This window comes from Bubalus bubalis, chromosome 6 (assembly GCF_019923935.1).
Source record: "Bubalus bubalis isolate 160015118507 breed Murrah chromosome 6, NDDB_SH_1, whole genome shotgun sequence".
In the NCBI taxonomy this organism is placed as follows: domain Eukaryota; kingdom Metazoa; phylum Chordata; class Mammalia; order Artiodactyla; family Bovidae; genus Bubalus; species Bubalus bubalis.
Genome location: NC_059162.1, coordinates 38,940,822 through 38,962,798, shown reverse-complemented (window position 1 = coordinate 38,962,798; position 21,977 = coordinate 38,940,822).

Here is a 21,977-nt window from a genome sequence, read left to right as displayed (position 1 = left end):
TTAGTATTTCCAAAAATAAAATTAAAATAATCAGATGTGGTGTGTGTTTAATTTAAATGTTAACCTGCTCACATGAGGTATACTTTGTAAGAAGAAAATATAAGATTCTTATTATTCTTTGGATATGGAATGCATATTAGCTGGCATATAGTAATTATATATGATACTATCAGAACTCTTCAGGGAAGTTAATATTGTGATAAATAATTTCTTATATTGACAAGATTGGCCCAGTTGTCTTTGCCCAAAACTAAGAATAATGCTTTTTTAAAAAAAGAGAAATTCTGGGTTTAAATATCAATTCTCCAAATCATTAGGTTCAAGGGCTTGAAAATTTACTTAACTTCATTTATCTGTATTTCCTCCACCTGAAAATGAGACAATACCAATATCTTAAAACAGATGTGTGGGTTAAATAAAATACTATAAAGAAAACAATCTCTATAGCAATTGGCCTTACAGGATCTCAAAGATCATGTCGGCTCTCATGCTAAGTCTTTCCCAATGAGACTAATTATATGATCACAGGTGTCACAGCCTGTTCATCAAATAAACGTCCAGCTGAAAGATTTCTAAAGTACAGTTATTCTACTGGTCCACCCTAGGTAGCATAACTTTATGGTTTGCTTTAGTATTTTGATAAAATGAAATCTATATACACCTAAGCTTTTTCATTTACAGCCTCATAAAATAGCTCATTCCATTTTGCATACATTTGCGTTTAGCTATACCTGTATGTCAATACCAAATACAGATAGTCAATACCGAAATCAGATTGATTATATTATCTGCAGCCAAAGATGGAGAAGTTCTATACAGTGAGTAAAAACAAGACTGGGAGCTGACTGGCACAGACCATTAACTGCTTATTGCCAAATTCAGACTTCAACTGAAGAAAGTAGGGAAAACCACTAGACCATTCAGGTATGACCTAAATCAAATCCCTTACAGTTATACAGTGGAGTGACAAATAGATTCAAAATCTGATAAACAGAGTGCCTAAAGAACTATGGATGTAGGTTCATGACATTGTACAGGAGGCAGGGATCAAGACCATCCCAAAGAAAAGGAAATGCAAAAAGGCAAAATGGTTATCTGAAGTAGCCTTACAAATATTCTTTTCTGAATAGAAAAAAAGCAAAAGACAAAGGAGAAAAGAAAGACATACTCACTTGAATGCAGAGTTCCAAAGAAGAGCAAGGAGAGATAGGAAAGCCTTCCTCAGCGATCAATTCAAAGAAATAGAGGGAAACAATAGAATGGGAAAGTCCAGAGACCTCTTCAAGAAAATTAGAGATACAAAGGGAACATTTCATGCAAAGATGGGCTCAATAAAGACATAAATGGTATGGACCTAACAGAAGCAGAGGAGATTAAGAAGAGTTGGCAAGAATACACAGAAAAACTATACAAAAAAAGATCTTCCAGACCCAGATAATCACGATGGTGTGATCACCAGCTAGAGCCAGACATTCTGGAATACAAAGTCAAGTGGGCCTTAGGAAGCATCACTATAAGCAAAACTAGGGGAGGTAATGGGATACAAGTTGAGCTATTACAAATCCTAAAAGATGATGCTGTGAAAGTGCTGCATTCAATATGCCAGCAAATTTGGAAAACTCACCAGTGGCAACAGGACTGGAAAAGGTCAGGTTTCATTTCAATCCCAAAGAAAAACAGTGCCAAAGAATGCACAAACTACCACACAATTGCACTCATCTCACATGCTAGTAAAGTAATGCTCAAAATTCTGCAAGCCAGGCTTCAACAGTACGTGAACCGAGAACTTCCAGATGTTCAAGCTGGATTTAGAAAAAACAAAGGAACCAGAGATCAAATTGCCAACATCCCGTTGGATCATCAAAAAAGCAAGAGAATTCCAGAAAAAAACATCTACTTCTGCTTTACTGACTATGCCAAAGCCTTTGACTGTGTGGATCACAACAAACTGAAAAATTCTGAAAGAGAGGGGAGTACCAGACCACCTGACCTTCCTCTTGAGAAATCTGCATGCAGGTCAGGAATCAACAATTTTAACTGGACATGGAAAAACACACTTGTTCCAAATAGGGAAAGGAGTATGTCAAGGCTGTATATTGTCACCCTGCTTATTTAACTTATATGCAGAATACATCATGAGAAGCACTAGGCTGGATGAAGCACAAGCTGGAATCAAGATTGCTGGGAGAGATATCAATAACCTCAGATATGCAGATGACACCACCGTTATGGCAGAAAGTGAAGAAGAACTAAAGAGCCTCTTGATGAAAGTGAAAGAGGAGAGTGAAAAAGTTGGCTTAAAGTTCAACATTCAGAAAACTAAGATCATGGCATCCGGTCCCACCACTTCATGGGAAATAGATGGGGAAACAGTGGAAACAATGACAGATTTTATTTCTTTGGGCTCCAAATTCACTGCAGATTGTGACTGCAGCCATGAAATTAAAAGATGCTTGCTCCATGGAAGAAAAGTTATGGCCAACCTAGACAGCATGTTAAAAATCAGAGACATTACTTTGCCAACAAAGGGCCATCTAGTCAAGGCTATGGTTTTTCCAGTAGTCATGTATGGATGTGAGAGTTGGACTTGAAAGAAAGTTGAGCACCAAAGAATTGATGCTTTTGAACTGTGGTGTTGGAGAAGACTCTTGAGAGTCCCTTGGACTGCAAGGAGATCCAACCAGTCCATCCTAAAGAAAATCAGTCCTGAATATTCATTGGAAGGACTGATGCTGAAGCTAAAACTCCAATACTTTAGCCACCTGATGCGAAGAGTTGACTCATTGGAAAAGACTCTGATGCTGGGAAAGTTTGAAGGCAGGAGGAGAAGGGTATGACAGAGGATGAGATGGTTGGATGGCATCACCGACTCAATGGACATGAGTTTGAGTACACTCTGGGAGTTGGCAATGGACAGGGATGCCTGGCATGCTGCAATTCATGGGGTCGCCAAGAGTCAGACACAACTAAGTGACTGAACAGTACTGAACTGATACCTGTATGTACTGACAGTGAAAGTGAAAGTCGCTCAGTAGTGTCTGACTCTTTTCGACTCCATGGACTATACAGTCCCTAGAAATCCCCAGGCAAGAATACTGGTGTTGGTAGCCTTTTCCTTCTCTCCAGGGATCTTCCCAACCCAGGGATCAAACCCACATCTCCTGCATTGCAGTTGGATTCTTTACCAGCTGGCCACAAGGGAAACCCAAGAATACTGGAGTGGGTAGCCTATCCCCTCACCAGCGGATCTTCCCAACCTAGGAATGGAACCAGGGTCTCCTGCATTGCAGGCACATTCTTTACCAACTGAGCTATCAAGGAAGCCCTAATTAATTTAAAATTTCTTTCTCATTGTTACTTCAATCTATCCTTAAACCTGGACTCAGTGGCTATATAAAATAGATTTTCTATATCCAAACACATTAATACTTTATGAAAGATCATTTTATGGGAACAGAATTCAAGTTCTTTTAATATTTATACATATTAATATTTTGCTACATTTATTATTCTCATTTGCTTTGAGGATTTAAAAAATGTTGCTTGTAAAAAAAATGTAGCCCAATGCCTCACATATAATAAATGTCAGAATTTTATATTATCTTTGCCACAGCCATCATTTTATGTGCTTGTGCCTAAGAACACACACTTCATCATTCTATTTTTTTATAATATTTTGATGAAACCTGCCTATAGTGTCTGAGAAGTGGAATTATCATCCCTAATATTCTAGTAGTTATTTTAATTTTTATTGTTTTGAGATCATCATAACATTGACTCAAGATGAGTCGTCCTAAACAAAAATTCTTACAAAACTTAAGAATATAATGTGTTCAATGAACAGGAAATCTAAATGGCTTAAAATAGACCAGTATCATTGATTAATTTAACTCAAATGTAATGGAATAGGTCTTGATTCTGACACAGCATGACAGAGAAGCACCAGTGATGTTACCTAAACAAATGGTGTTAGCAAAATCTTGTCTCTTTCTCTCTTCTTGTATTCTGGTTCATCTATATGGTTCAATTATATGAAAAACTTTCATTTATTTTCTCTGGAACAAAACTGAATAACCTATGTTATAATGGAACTAAACTGAATAATCAGAATGTGAGAAAGAAACACAAAGGGAGATAAACAGAGAGACAGAGAGAGTTACCTACATTGTATTACACCTGAAAATGTTATTGAGATTTCCAAAGCCATTCTTATCCTGATCTGATCTATGAACCTAATTTTTCCACTTTATGGAACTTATTAATGACTTCTGTCTGTTTCTAGTTTTACAAAATTTCATCATAACCTATTGATCTTTCTTTGCAGATTGTCATGTGACTCAACAGGTCCTTTCAATTTGGAAAGTCATAGTCTTCAATTACCAAATAATTTTTGAATTATTCCTCCGGTGACTGCCTTATTTTGATTTTTGTCTATTATTGATCTCACTTCCTCTGGAGTGGTCCTCTAATTTTCTTATCTTTTTCTCCTATTTTCCCCACTTTTCTTCTTTTATTGTTTGTGCTATTTTGGGGGAGAATATAATATATAAATGCATCCATATGTATACATATGCTGTTTTATTTTACCTGTTTTATAAGGATTAACATCTTAGTTTCAACTACGTTCACTCTGAGTTAGATCATGCATGCTTTTGTAATGTGTAACTTCAACTATTTTGTAGAAAATTATATAAAAATATTATTATTATTAAACTGTTGTAGCTTCTGTATATCATACAAGATATTTTATTTTCTAACTCAGGAGCTAATATTGAAAAAGAAAGCAATCATCACTCAATGTATAAAGAGTTTTGCCCTAAATGATACTGTTATGCCTTATTATGTCACCACCCTTAAATAAAGAAGCACAAGAAGCATTAAAGTTCAAGATTCAAGGACTAGTTAAATTTTATGTCAAATGTACAAAATATCAGAATGTACCAGTATTCATAATCTGCTCAAGAGATTTTTCAAGCATTGAAATCCATGCTTCTTTGAGAAAGAAAATTTGAAAGATAACTTCGGATAAAATACCATTGGGCCAGAAGGAAACAAAGAACAGTATACTCGAAATAAAAGGGAGAAATATAAGAAGGCTAACCCCAGTGGTAGAGTTGAATACTTCAGGAAATATTTTGGAAAACCACATTGAGTCTTCTCAGATTCCTTTTTAAGAACAAATACAAAATAATATGGGAGGAAATTAAGTCATGGAAGTCGTATTTGTCATATACATTGACAAGTACATCCTTTAAGAAGACATAATCTCCCAAATCAGGGGTTTTATTACTTTGAGACCAAAAGGTAAGAGCAAGAAATAATTTGCTTACATGCAAGACTTTTGTTCATTTCCCAAGTCTAGAAATTATAATGGTAGATTTGTGTGTCTTTGAGTATATGTGCAAATACACCTACTATCAAAGACTGCTAAATTTGACTGAATTACATGGGAAGTCTGTGGGAACTGCCTATATATTCCTAAAGTTAAACCAAAAAAATCATTGCATATTATTTTTAATTATTTTGAAGTTAATCACAATAAATAATATTAAGTATATTATTTAAACTTTCATAATAAGATGCTTATTGCTATTATGTATAAATCTAATTTTAATATGAATATTTTGTTACACTCTTTGTATAGTGATTATATTTTATTATATAATCATTAATTTAACAGAGTCTTAAATGCTTAAACAGAAATTCAGGAACAGAAGCAATCATGCAATTAAGCAATCTTAACTTTCGTGCTTTGAGATTAGTAACCAAACTTGGTAAATGAGAAATATCAAGTGATGATTTTACTTTTAATGAAAATGACAAAAAATAAATAGAAGGCACATGTAACAACCTACGTAACAACCTACTTAATAACAGATTCCACTTATTACCATGCCAATTATAGGACTGATATTCTGTTGTGCATTTTTATTCCCTGTTGATTATATACATAATTTCAAATTTATGAAAAATTTTCAAGAATTATACAATTATACCCTTTACCCAGATCCATAACATTTACCCATATCAACTGCTTATGTTTTTGTCTCATTTGTTTTCTCCTTGTGCTGTTCTGTGCTCTCCTCATCTCCTCACTTCTCTTCTCCTCTTCTCTCTCCTCCTCCATCTCTTTTTCTCCCCTCTTTTCTCTTGTTTTTTTCTTCTCTATATACATTATATCCATATCTATTTCTATAGTGAGAGAAATAAAGTTGAAGACATCATGCCGATTGCTCTTTCACACTTATAAACAAGGCTTTAATCTTACCTGACCTCACTATAATGATCAAAGCCATAAAATTTATCCTATTGATCCAATACTATAATTCACATTCCAATTTACATTTTATCAATTGCTCAGTAATGTCCTTTAACTTGTTTTTCCGCAGTTCAGGTTCTGATCTAAAATTACACACTTAAAGATTATTATATATCTATAGTTGTATCTGTTCTGCATTGATTCCTATTTTGTTTTGGTTTTAATTTGGATATTTAGAAGAGTACAAACCAGTGAAAGATATCTTCGCCTCCCCAAATCCAGTTTGAGACAAATCTTGTGGACAAAAGTGAGGAGATTGTCAAAGAGATTAAATATTTATTCTATTTTTGTGCTCTGTTCTATAACATATGCATGTTTAAAGCAATTTCCCTCCAAAATATCTTTGGATAGAATTCATATTTATCATGTAGTTCTCTGTTGTTGTTGTTGTTGAGTCGCTAAGTTGTGTCCAACTCTTTTGCAACCCCATGGACTGTAGCTGGCCAGGCTGCTCTGCACATGGGATTTGCCAGGTAAAATACTGGGATGTGTTGTCATTTCCTTTGTCAGGAGATCTTCTGGACCCTGAGATTGAGCCTGTGTCTCCTGCTTGGCAGGCAGGATCTTCACCACTGAGCCACCTGGGAGGGCCAGCTCTTTATAGAGTCTACCATATAATTATCACTTTATCTATTTGAAATGTGGCTCTCCTTAATGTCTGAATCCAATATTCACCTTTATTTTTATTAGAAGATTTTTAAGAATCTTGAAGAGAGTACTATAAAAGATTTAAACTTGGTGACAAATCTAGGCCCATACAATTGTTGCCAAATTCATTCTGTTTGGAATAGTTATACTCCAAACTCAATACCATCCCTTTAGTATACATGCGGGAAAAGAAACAACAACAACAAAAACATAAATCAATGTCACTGAAGAACTATTAACAGTTCATCCACTTGAAAGCATGTTTTCCCAAGTCACCCTGCTTATTTAATTTATATGCAGAGTACGTCATGAGAAACGCTGGGCTGGAAGAAGCACAAGCTGGAATCAAGATTGCCGGGAGAAATATCAATAACCTCAGATATGCAGATGATACTACCCTCATGACAGAAAGTGAAGAAGAACTAAAGAGCCTCTTGATGAAAGTGAAAGAGGATGGTGAAAAAGTTGGCTGAAAGTTCAACATTCAGAAAACTAAGATCATGGCATCTGGTCCCATCACTTCATGGGAAATAGATGGGGAAACAGTGGAAACAGGGTCAGACTTTATCTTGGGGGGCTCCAAAATCACTGCAGATGGTGATTGCAGCCATGAAAGTAAAAGACACTCACTCCTTTGAAGGAAAGTTATGATTAACCTAGACAGCATATTAAAAAGCAGAGACCTTACTTTGCCAACAAAGGTCCATCTAGTCAAGGCTATGATTTTTCCAGTAGTTATGTATGGATGTGAGAGTTGGACTACAAAGAAAGCTGAGCACTGAAGAATTGATGCATTGAACTGTGCTGTTGGAGAAGGCTCTTGAGAGTCCTTTGCACTGCAAGGACATCCAACCAGTCCATCCTAAATGAGATCAGTTCTGGGTGTTCATTGGAAGGACTGATGTTGAAGCTGAAACTCTATTACTTTGGCTACCTGATGCGAAGAGCTAACTCATTTGAAAAGACTGTGATGCTGGGAAAGATTGAGGGTAGGAGGAGAAGGGGACGACAGAGGATGAGATGGTAGGATGGTATCACCAACTCAATGGACATGAGTTTGGGTGAACTCCAGGAGTTGGTGATGGACAAGGAGGTCTGGAGTGCTGCAATCCATGGGGTCACAAAGAGTCAGACACGACTGAGCAACTGAACTGAACTGAACTTTCCCAAATCAAGGAAAAATTCGTTCATACCTTTAGCCAGGCATGGAAAACATGGGCCTCGGTAACCTGCTGCTGTTTACTTTCTTATTCAAATAAATAATCAATTTTTCCTTTCAAAATATTTATTCAAAATGCTTAAATCATAAAGACACATGGAATGATTATTCATTCAATGATTCCCTTTTCAATAGTTACTTATGCTTACAAAGTACTATACCAGAATCTAGATATAAATGGTAAGAAAAAATGGACATGGCCTTATTAAACCTAAATTCCAGTGAAAAGACAAGCATCAGACAATAATCACACAAATTATTATATAATTTTCACCTGTAATATTCATATAAATGGACAGAGTTATGAGAAAATGATGTTTATACCAAAATCTGGAAAAAGAAAAAGAGTTTGCCATCCAAAGAGTATGAGGAAAACAGAACTGCTTTGCCATTCAAGAAGTATAAGAAAAACAGAACAGTAATGATAACTGATTGGTAAGAAATAAAAAAGGTTTGGAGGCAAATGAAATAAAAATGTATTGCAGAAGTCCACTTTGGATAAAGGTGATTTGATGAAAACCAAAGCACTGCATGAATTTGAGATATATTTAAGGGGCAAGTAAATTGTTGTCATATACCAACAGGACTGTCTCTATTATTCAACTTTGTCCATAATCCATTCAGGAACATATTATTGATATCTCTTATGTGCCAGAACTTAACTGCAGTCTTGAATGAGATGGATTTGTTTTCAAAGACATGAGTCTAGACAGACAGAAGTGGCTAGCATATTTTTTAACGTAACTTAATCAGCTGTTTTCTTAATAGTTTTAGACAGCTCCAAACTAGCAATTAATTCTGTTAACATCTAGAAATGTGGATATTTATAAGGACTAATTAAAAACAATTCCATATGTATAAAATTTAATAGCTCAGCTTTTAGTGTGCCTTATTTTCAACAACACTCTACTCAGAAATATTTGCTAAATTTCTCATTTAAATAAGGTGATAAAACATCCTTAAGCCCTGCAGGGCCAAATGTGTTAACTTCCAGGGATTGTTCCAACATTTGTGAAAACGTCTTATCACTTTCACTATGAACTCTTCCCAATAAGCAGATAAATAATAATTCAGCAAGTAGTCTAGATCCATTATCTCTTCTCCCTTCTGTTTAATCCAACCTGTTTTGCTTCTTGGGTACTTAATCAGAAGCTTGTAAGATATCTATTACAGATTATGACACTATAAATCATGTCCTTAAAGTGTGAAACATCCTTGTCAGAACATTCAAAGTAGCTTTTGAGGGCAAGCAGAGTCTATCACTTTAGAAGTATTGATTGCAAGAAACAGAGAGCAATACAAGCTAACCTAAAAAGAGGACTTATTGGAAAGATTTTGGATCTCACAAGGGCCAGATCTTGTCATAGCAGGAACAAGGTGTGTTCCAGAGGATCACAGAGCAGAAAGAGAGCATTTCCCTATTGAGAAGGAAAGGCTCATCAATGTGACATTGTTGCCAGCGAGATTAGCAGCATGGAAACTATGCCTCCTTAGATCTGCTGTTTAGGCAGACCTGACTAAAGCTGGCAAATTACTGCTATGTGATACTGGCTGCTGCTTGATAGGCCAGTTTGGGCAGAGTCCACAGGATGCCAGTACTAAATACAGTTAGCCAAATTCTAGGGTCTGGTTTTTCACTTTACACAAATTCTAGACCTTCTTGGAAAAATAACAAGGTGCATCAAAACAACACTCACAAATCACCAAGAATGTGGCTTAGCTCCTCCAGTCTGTGGTTTTGGGAGATGGCCAATACTGAGCTCATGATACCACACTCTGTGGGCCCACAAATCACCTCTCAGGATGGACGTGGTCCACTCCCAGCACATCTGAGGGCAGGGTAAGCAGAACTACAGCTGGCAGAAGGGCCATTTGAGAGAGAAGTTGGGCTGGACCAAGCACCCCGCGAGACCACCACATGAGATCAAGCACCGAGCACTGACTCTAGGACCCCAGACTACCAGAGAATTAACCATAGTGGGTATCAAACAGTGAGAACTCACACAAAGGAAACCACTTCAATACAAGACCTGGCATCACACAACCACCAGTAGCACCCTGTGCAGGCCAGTTTTCTTATTGGCCTATCATCCAAACAACAAACAAAATAAAAATACAAACCAAATCATCAGCAGACAGGATTATCACCTCACTCAGCCTTGCCCATCAGAGGAAAAACAAACAAACAAAAACTCAGCACAAATCTAACCCTATATGAAGCTTACACCACTGGACCAAACTTATGAAGGCAGAAATCAAAAGGAAAAAAGAATTCAACCTTGAAGCCTGGGAAAAGGAAACCTCAATAAGACCTTTTAACACAATAAGTTAAAAAAAAAAAAAACATAATAAAAAGGCAGAGAAATACTACACAAATGAAGGAACAAACTAGAAACAAAGAAGTCCAAATAAATGAAGGGGAAATAAGCAAACTACCTGAAAATTAATTCACAATAATGATAGTACAGATGATCAAAAACCTTGAAAACAAAATGGATAAAATGCAAGAATCAATTAACAAAGACCTAGAAGAATTAAAGAATAAACCTGCAGAGACAAACAACACAATTACTGAAATTAAAAATACTGTAGAAGGAATCAACAGCAGAATATCCAAAGCAGAAGAACAAATTGTGAGCTGGAAGATGAAATGGTAGATAACTTCTGAAGAGCAGAACAAAGTAAAAAGAATGAAAAGATCTGAGGATAATCTCAGAGACCTCTGGGACAATATCAAACACACCAACATTTGATTTATAGGGGTCTGAGAAAAAAAAGAGAAAAAGAAAGGGTATGAGAAAATTTCTGAATAGATTATAGTTGAAAATTTCCCCAACATGGAAAAGGAAACAGTCAATCAAATCTAAAAGGCACAAAGAGTCCCATACAGGATAAACCCAAAGAGAAGCACACCAAGACATACACTAATCAAACTAACAAAGACTAAACACACAGAAAGAATAATAAAAGCAGCAAGGGAAAAGCAACAAATAACATACAAGGGAAACCCCATATGCTTAACAGCTGATCTTTCAGTAGAAACTCTGTAGGCCAGAAGGGAATGGCAGGATATATTTAAAGTACTGAAAGGGAAAAATCTACAACCGAGATTACTGTACCTGGCAAGGATCTCATTCAAAATTCATGGGGAAATAAAAAGCTTTTCATATAGTCCAGAAATACAAGAGAGAAAAAAAAAGACCTACAAAATCAACCACAAACAATTAAGAAAATGGCAATAGGAACATATATATCAATAATTACTTTAAAAGACAATGGATTAAATGTGCCAACCAAAATACACAAACTGGATGAATGGATTCAAAAACAAAATCCACTTATATACTGTCTACAAGAAACCCACTTCCATCCCTAAAGCACATATAGACTGAAAGTGGGAAGATAGAAAAATATATTCCATGAAAATGGGAAGCAAAAGAAAGCTGGAATATCAATCCTCATATCACACAAAATAGACCTTAAAATAAAGAAGATTGCAAGAGATAAGGAAGGACACTACATAATGATTAAGGAACCAATCTAAAAGGAAGACATAACAATTGTACACATCTATGCACCCAACATGGGAGCACCTCAATACATAAAACAAACACTAACAGACATAAAAGCAGAAATTGACAATAACACAACAATAGTAAGAGACCCCACTCACACCAATGGACAGATCATCAAAACAGAAAATTAATAAGGAAACTCAAGTCTTTAATGATACACTAGATGAGATGGATTTCATTGATATCTTCAGGACATTCCATCTAAATGGAGAAGACTACACCTTCTTCTCAAGTGCACATGGAACATTCTCCAGGATAGACCACATCTTGGGTCACAAATCAAATCTCATTAAATTTAAAAAATTTGAAATCATATCAAGTATCTTCTCTGACCAAAATGCTGTGAGACTAGATATCGATTACAAGAAAGAAAAACTAAGAAATACAAACACATGGAAATTAAATATCACATTTCTAAATAACCAAAAGGTGACTGAAGAAATCAAAAGGGAAATTAAAAAAATTTCTAGAAACAAATGATGAAAACACAAGTCAAAACCTATGGGTTACAGCAAAAGCAGTCCTCAGAGAGAAGTTTAGAGCAATACAATCCTACATAAAGAAACAAGAAAAACATTGAATAGATAACCTAACTTTACACCTAAAATAACTTGAAAAAGAAGAATAAAATACCCCCAAAATTAGTAGAAGGATAGAAATCATAAAGATCCAAGTAGAAATAAATGAAAAAGAAATGAAAGAAACAATAGTCAAGATTAATAAAACTAAAAGATGATTCTTTGAGAAGATAAATAAAACTGACAAGCCTTTAGCCAGACTCATCAAAAAAAAAAAGAAAAATCAAATCAACAAAATTAGAAATGAAAGGGAAAGAGACACGAGTACCCCAATGTTCATCGCAGCACTGTTTATAATAGCCAGGACATGGAAGCAACCTAGATGTCCATCAGCAGATGAATGGATAAGAAAGCTGTGGTACATATACACAATGGAGTATTATTCAGCCATTAAAAAGAATACATTTGAATCAGTTCTAATGAGGTGGATGAAACTGGAGCCTATTATACAGAGTGAAGTAAGCCAGAAAGAAAAACACCAATACAGTATACCAACGCATATATATGGAATTTAGAAAGATGGTAACAATAACCCTGTGTACGAGACAGCAAAAGAGACACTGATGTATAGAACAGTCTTATGGACTCTGTGGGAGAGGGAGAGGGTGGGAAGATTTGGGAGAATGGCATTGATACATGTAAAATATCATGTATGAAATGAGTTGCCAGTCCAGGTTCGACGCACGATACTGGATGCTTGGGGCTGGTGCACTGGGACAACCCAGAGGGATGGAATGGGGAGGGAGGAGGGAGGAGGGTTCAGGATGGGGAACACATGTATACCTGTGGTGGATTCATTTTGATATTTGGCAAAACTAATAGAGTTATGTAAAGTTTAAAAATAAAATAAAATTAAAAAAAAAAGTTAAAAACAAACAAACAAAAAAAAAAGAAATGAAAGAGGAGAGGTTACAACAGACAATGCAGAAATACAAAAGATTATAAGAGACTATTTTGAGGAGCAACATTATATTATGGCAATAAAATGGATAACCTGGAAGAAATGGAGAGTCTTAGAAAATTTCAATCTTTCAATACTGAACCAGCAAGAAATATAAATTATCAACAACCCAATTACAAGCACTGATATTGAAGGTGTGATCAAAAATCTCCCAGAAAACAAAACTCCAGGACCAGATGGCTTCACAGGAGAATTCTATCAAATATTCAGAGACGAGCTAATGCCTATCCTTCTAAAACTCTTTCAAAAAATTGCAGAGGAAGGAACACTTCCAAACTCATTCTATGAGGCCACCATCACCCTGATACCAAAACTAGACAAAGACAACACAAAAAATGAAAGCTACAGGCAAATATCACTGCTGAACAAAGATGCAAAAATCCTCAATAAAATTTTAGCAAACAGAATTCAGCAACACATCAAAAAGCTCATACACCATGATCAATTTGGGTTTATTCCAGGAATGCAAAGATTCTTCAATATACACAAATCAATTAATGTGATACACGATATAAACAAATTGAAAGATAAAAACCATATGATCATCTTAATAGATACAGAAAAACCCTTTTACAAAATTCAGCACCCATTTATGATTAAAACTCTTCAAAAAATGGTCATAGAAGAAACCTACCTCAGCATAGTAAAGACCATATATGATAAGCCTACAGCAAACATTATTCTCAATGAGGAACAAGTGAAAGCATACCACTTAAGATCAGGAACAAAACAAGGGTGTCCACTTTCACCTCTGTTATTCAACATAATTCTGGAAGTCCTAGCGACAACAATCAGAGAAGAAAAAGAAATAAAAGGAATCTACACTGGAAAAGAAGAAGTAAAGCTCTCACTGTTTGCAGATGACACGATATGTACATAGAAAACCCTAGGTATAGTATCAGAAAATTACTAGGTCTAATCAGTGAATTTAGCAAAGTTGCAGGATACAAAATCAGTACACAGAAACCACTTGCATTTCTAAATACTAAAAATTAAAAATCAGAAAGAGAAATTAAGGAATCAATCCCATTCACCACTGCAACAAAAAGAATTAAATATCAAGGAATAAACTTACCTAAGGCAACAAAAGAACTGTACACAGACAAATAATAGACATTAATGAGAGAAATCAAAGATGCCATAAACAGATGGAGAGATATTCCAAGTTCCTGGCTAGGAAGAATCAATATTGTGAAAATGACTGTACTACCAAATGCAATCTACAGATTTAATGCTGCTGCTGCTGCTGCTAAGTCACTTCAGTCGTGTCCGACTCTGTGCGACCCCATAGATGGCAGCCCACCAGGCTCCGTCATCCCTGGGATTCTCCAGGCAAGAATACTGGACTGGGTTGCCATTTCCTTCTCCAACAGATTTAATACAATCCCTATCAAATTACCAATGGCATTTTTCACAGAACTAGAACAAAAAATTTCAAGATTCATATGGAAACACAAAAAACCCCAAATAGCCAAAGCAGTCTTGAGAAATAAGAATGGAGCCGGAGGAATCAACCTTCCTGACTTCAGATTATACTACAAAGCTATGGTCATCAAGACAGAAAAACAGAAGGCATAAAAACAGAAACATAGACCAATGGAACAAGATACAAAGCCTGGAAATAAACCCATGCACCTATGGGGACAAAGGAGGCGAGAATATACAATGGGACAAAGATAGCCTCTTCAATAAAAGGTGCTAGGAAAACTGGACAGCTACATGTAAAAGAATGAAATTAGAACGCTTCCTACAACCATACACAAAGATAAACTTAAAATGGATTAAAGACCTAAATATAAGACCAGAAACTATAAAACTCTTAGAGGAAAAGATAGGCAGAATGCTCAATGATATAAATCAAAACAAAATCCTCTATGACCCACCTCCTAGAGTAATGTAAATAAATAAAGTAAACAAGTGGGACCTGATTAAACTTGAAAGCTTTTTCACAGCAACGGAAACTATAAGCAAGGTGAAAAGACAACCCTCAGAATGGGAAAAAAGAATAACAAATGAAACTGACAAAGGATTAATTTCCAAAATATATAAGCAGCTCATGCAACTCAATGTCAGAAAAACAAACAACCCAGTCAAAAAGTGGGAAAAAGACCTAAACAGACATTTCTCCAAAGAAGACAAAAAGATGGCTAACAAACACATGAAAAGATGCTCAACATCTCCCATTATTAGAGAAATGCAAATCAAAACTACAAGAAGATATCACCTCACACTGGTCAGAATGGCTATCATCAAAAAGTCTACAAACAATAAATGCTGGAGAGCGTGTAGGGAAAAGGGAATGCTCTTGCAGTGTTGGTGGGAATGTAAATTGATACAGCCACTATGGAAGATGGTATGGAGATTCCTTTAAAAACTAGGAATAAAACTACCATATGACCCAGCAATCCCACTCCTAGGCATATACCCTGAGGAAACCAAAACTGAAAAAAACATATGTCCCATTGTTCACTGCAGTACTATTTACAATAGCTAGAACATGGATGCAACCTAGATGTCCTTCAACAGATTAATGGTTAAAGAAGTTGTGGTACCTGTACAACAATGGAATATTACTCAGCCATAAAAAGGAAAGCATTTGAGTCAGTTCTGATGAGGTGGATGAACCTAGAACCTATTATATACAGTGAAGTGAGTCAGAAAGAGAAAGATAAATATAGCATTCTAATGCACATATATAGAATCTAGAAAAATGGTACGAAAGAATTTATTTTCAGGGCAGCAATGGAGAAACAGACATAGAGAATAGACTTATGGACATGGGAGAAGGGAGGAGAGAATGAGATGTATGGAAAGAGTCACATGGAAACTTACACTACCACATGTAAAATGTATAGCCACAGGAATTTGCTATATGGCTCAGAAAACTCATACAGAGGCTGTGTGTCATCCTAGAGGGTTGGAATGGTGATGGAGATGGGGGATGGTGTTCAAAGGGAGGGGATATATGTGTACCTATAGCTGATTCATGTTGTGGTTTGACAGAAAACAACAAAATTCTGTAAAGCAATTATCCTTCAATTAAAAAATAAATTAAAAAGAAAGAAAAAAATAAAAAAAACACTCACAAGCTAAATCAAGAATGACTATGCCTGTGGTGGGGAGGTAGGAGACACTGCTCAAGATAGTATTATTAGGAGGTGATGGACCTGGATTTGAACCTCAGACTGTTTGGTACCAAAGCCAGTGCTACTGCTACTGCTGCTGCTGCAAGTCACTTCAGTCGTGTCCGACTCTGTGCAACCCCAGAGATGGCAGCCCACCAGGCTCCCCTGTCCCTGGGATTCTCCAGGCAAGAACACTGGAGTGGGTTGCCATTTCCTTCTCCAATGCATGAAAGTGAAACGTGAAAGTGAAGTCGCTCAGTCGTGTCTGACTCTATGCGACCCCATGGACTGCCGCCTACCAGGCTCCTCCATCCATGGGATTTTCCAGGCAACAGTACTGGAGTGGGGTGCCATTGCCTTCTCCAGTGCTACTAGACTGTGGTATCTGGCACAGCTTCCAATGTAACTCCCAAGCACATGAGATTATTTTGTCCAAATTACTTCACAAGAGTTTCTCTGGTAGCTCAGTGGCAAAGAATCTGCCTTCCAATGAAGGAGACATGGATTTGATCCCTGGGTCAGGAAGATTTCCTAGAGAAGAAAATGTCAACCCACTCCAGTAGTCTTGCCTGAAAAATCCCATGGACAGAGAAGCCTGGTGGTCTACAGTCCATGGGGTTGCAGAAGAGTTGAATGCAACTTTGCAACTGAACAACAATTACTTCCTAAAGGCCTGTCTACTATTACTATCACAGTGGGGCAAAGGGTTTCAACCTATGCATTTTGCTAGGACACATTCAGCCCATAACATCTTGAAAGCTCAAATATTACAATTCATACTGTCACTTTGTTTTCCCTGAAGTGGTAGGCTTACTTTATTTTCAAAAAAATATAATCATACACTCAAGTCTAAATAATCACCACTTGTCTTTCCATCATTTTTTTCAAGTAAAAATGATGGTCTATGAAAAAGCCTCAAATTCAGTGTTTAATTTAATTGCACAAGTGTTCTTATTTTAATTAGGAAAATAATTTAAATTAGAATGCAGCATAAGGGTTTTATAAATAGTTTCCATTTTGTCAGTTTTTCAAAAAGTATCCCCTTGGAAATTGAGATAGATTAACATTGATAAGTATTACTGCTTTTTCAAGGACATTTTCAAGTGATACTAGAACTTTTTTTATTGAGAAAACCCAGCAGTAAAAAACACTATTAGTATTATAGTGCTACTACTAAAGGAATTTGTTGACACTGCTTTGATTGATGCTATGCTTCTACTAATTTTACACATTGCTTGTTCATCATCAGTGTATTAATAAATATCAAGATAATGAAAAAGGGAAATAACATCTCACTATTACTATGGTAATTGTTTCTAATTTGCAGTCTCCCTGAAAGCAAAGCAGGGACCACTGGGTATCCACAGACTGCATTTTGAAAATTGCTGGCCTAATATGAGATTGCTTTCAAATAAGTTTTCTAGATTGTCAAGAAAAAGGATTGATTAGTTCCACAATGTATGATATGCAAAGGAATCTGAAATAAAGAAGCAGAAGAGGGGAAACCAGGGATGAGACCAAAAAAAAAAAAAAAAAAACCTAGTGTCTAGACAGTAAAGAATCTGCCTGCAATGCAGACCTGGGTTCCATCGCTGAGTCTAGAAGATGCCCTGTAGAAGGGAATGGCAACCCACTCCAGTGTTCTTGCTTGGAGAATTCCACTGACAGAGTAGCCTGGTGGATGGGGTTGCAAAGAACAGACATGACTGAAGAACTAAAACACTCACACATGAGAAAGTAAAACCCATAATTTTAAGAGGAGAATAGAATACTTACACATTGGTGTAAGTATGAAAGTTGGTGGAAAGAGGAAGAGACGAAAAAACTGATTCAGTACCGTTGCTGGCAGAATGTTGGTGCTGCCTTAGTGAAGATGTGGATTTACACAAACCAGAACTATGAAACCATTACGATAAACATCTTAGTTCCTGAATCGTCTTAAAAATTAGTAGTATTTCGTTACGAATAGTCTTATAGATCTTCATAACCTGAAACAGCATACACACATTTTGAACAGAAAAAATGTAATGAAATGTTTATAGGTCCTTCTATCAATTGCCGTTATTCCTCCATGTGGTATTTATCAGAAGGTAAATCTATTGTTTCAAAGGGGGAATTTCATTAGATTTGATTAATAGGAATTACATGCATTAAGACTGTGAATTAAGAAAGATATGTATGGATCAAGTGGGGAGAAAGAACAATACCTAGAGCTTGGTTATATAACAACAGTAATAATAATAAATAATTCCTATGAACAAAATATATTTTCTTTCTTTTTTGCTAATTAAAAGAAGACTGAGAAAAATGAGGGCACATTTGGACACCAAAACTACAGGACGACAATCTCAATAAAAACAGGAGTCACACGTCATTTCTAATTACCTTTACTATAGTAAAACTTACCATATATATGAAAATACAGTAAAAACTAATCATTGGTAAGACTAACTAGTTTCTCTTTAAGGAGAAAATTGGGAAGATGTTCAGAAGGGAATTTCAAAGGAAATGAAAAACAGAGCTTGAGAGATTGATTTGGGGTTTTATAGAAGATTAATTTTATTAGGTTTCCATGTTTAGGAATTTCCAGTGCCCTGGACCTTCCTCTAACATGTTTATACACAACACTGACTATGTGTCTGAGCATTTCAGTAGCCGTTAAGTTTTATTTATGGCTTTTATTGTGTAAAAGCAATGGTGTAGTTAAGATTCCCAGAGAATTATCTTTAGAAATTCTATTTGAATTGTCTGAAGTAACAATAATAACAATACCTAGATTACTAAGAAAATTTAAAGCCACTCAAACGTAGATTTAGGGTAGTACAGTGAGTTAATAATTGCATGATACTTGTACATCACCACTCATTACTTAAAAACATTATTGATTATAAGAGAGATGGAGAGTATTTGTTTATGTTCAATTGAAAATCCAGCATTATATTTTCTTGGAAATAAAAAGGAAGCGATATAAAGGTCAAGTAGATGAATAATAAGGGGACACCAGCCAAGACAGTTCTGGAAAAGTGTAATGATAGTGGTTTACCTTCCAGATATTAAAAAAGTAAACATAATGCTTTGTGTTGTACATTAATTTTATGATACATTTTCTGTCTCTTCTATAAGTATGGACTATTTCTTAATTAAAATGAAAAACAGATGTCGCCATTAAAAGCACAAACAAATCAATGGTACAGGACAGGATCAGATCCAGGCAAACACAAAAACTCAGTATCAGATAAAAGTAGTATAGTATTACTTAATACTTGTCACTAACACAATTGTTTCTTAAATATAAACTTACAGAAGTTTCTCCTTTTCTGTCAGGAAAAGGAAAGTACTTTTCTAAGGAAAAATAAGTTACAAAAGATAGTTAAACCTTTAACATTTGAATAACTCATACAAATACATCAGGTAAACGCAATAAGATGAAAAAATGCACATAAAATCATAAAGGAGTGGCAAAGAACTAATAAATTATTAATACATTTAACTGAAACAAAGGGGATAAAATTATAATAAAATATCATATACAGTTCTTAAATTTCTTAAAGTTTAAAAATACAGTGATGCTTAATATTGGCAATAGTAGGTTTGATAGACATTTTCATATTCTTTTATGACAATGGAAATATTAATAAAAATGTTTGTGAAATACTATATTTTCTATTAATTTTCATTGAAAAATTAGTTTTTCCCTTCAATTCTTAAGAAATACAAAGTGATAAAATAATTAGAGTATTTGACAAAGGCTTATGTACAAGAAGTGGCAAGATCTGAAGATCTGAGACTGGACTTAAATAAATGTAGTAGTCTTCTACTTTCTAAGCATGATTTATGAATTTTCTTTTTATTATTGAATAACTCTTTTCAGGGGCAAAATTTCAACATTTTAACACCTTATTAAAAAAAAAAAAAAAAAAAAAAAACCTCTGTTCTAGAATAGTTTCAGGGAGAATGGCATTGAAATATGTATAGTATAATATATGAAACGAGTCACCAGTCCAGGTTCGATGCACGATACTGGATACTTGGGGCTGGTGCACTAGGACGACCCAGAGGGATGGTATGGGGAGGGAGGAGGGAGGAGGGTTCAGGATGGGGAACACATGTATACCTGTGGCAGATTCATTTCGATAAATGGCAAAACCAATACAATAGTGTAAAGTTAAAAAATAAAATTAAATTAAAAAAAAGAGAAAACACATATTTTATGCTCAATAATAGAAATGACTGCCTAAATAAGCATTGCAGAAATATGTTAACTAGGAAGATGGGCTTACCCAGTTAATAAAAAAAGAAAAAAATTCTGTCACTGAATTTTTAGAAACACTGGAGTAGGTTTTATACTTTATGAAGTTTTTAAATTTAGACATGGTCAAGATGAACTTGTTTTTTAAAAAAAAACAACAAAAGCAGAGAAGAAAAGGAAATCATTTGGTGAGAAATGATGGAGGAGTTTTAATGAATAAACCCTGGAACAGTCCTATCTAGGTGTGATTTATTTATATTTGGGGGATTAAGAGCCTAAGTCTCATGGAATAAAAGTCTATAGAATGGATGACATCACCATGGCATCCAATACAAACAAAACATACAAGGAGTTGTTTTTCCAAAGAGCACAGTATTATCTATTAAGGTATTTAATACTGAAGAAAGAATAAGATAACAAAGATAAAATAAACACTGCTGCTGCTGCTGCTGCTGCTGCTAAGTCGCTTCAGTCGTGTCAGACTCTGTGCAACCCCATAGACAACAGCCTACCAGGCTCCCCCGTCCCTGGGATTCTCCAGGCAAGAACACTCGAGTGGGTTGCCATTTCCTTCTCCAATGCATGAAAGTGAAAAGTGAAAGTGAAGTCACTCAGTCATGTCCTACTCTAGCAACCCCATGGACTGCAGCCCAGCAGGCTCCTCTGTCCATGGGATTTTCCAGGCAAAAGTACTGGAGTGGGGTGCCATGCCTTCTCCTAAAATAAACACATGAAACCTGTAATCACTTTTTAGTGACTGGAAGAAATACTTAGGAAAAGAATTGATAGACTATAGGCTTTCTTTTCCTTAATTAGCCTGGAGTCTTACTGCCTTTGGCCTTTAAGGAGAGTGAGTGCTCTTCCTCAGTAAAATATAGTACATGATGGCAAGCTGAAATGCCTCCAGTCACAGCTTGGGAAAAATGCTAGATGAAATTGCAAAATTATATTATTAAAGACATCAGGGAGCACTATGTAAATAATGAGGGGCAGAAGATCAAAATTTTTAGAGAATTATTTTGATGTAAGAGTAAACTCCTGGAGTTGGTGATGGACAGGGAGGCCTGGCATGCTGCGATTCATGGGGCTGCAAAGAGTCGGACACGACTGAGTGACTGAACTGAACTGAACTGATACTATCTACTTATTGAGGGTTTCTTTTTTTCCCTGTGAGTATATGCCAGGCTTCCAAAGAGTATTCACTAAATTCAGGGATTATTTGAAAGACAGAAAAATTAGTCCAAAAGCTTTAGAAACGCAGAGTAAAATTACTCACTGTCTGGTAATAGCTGAACACAAAGAC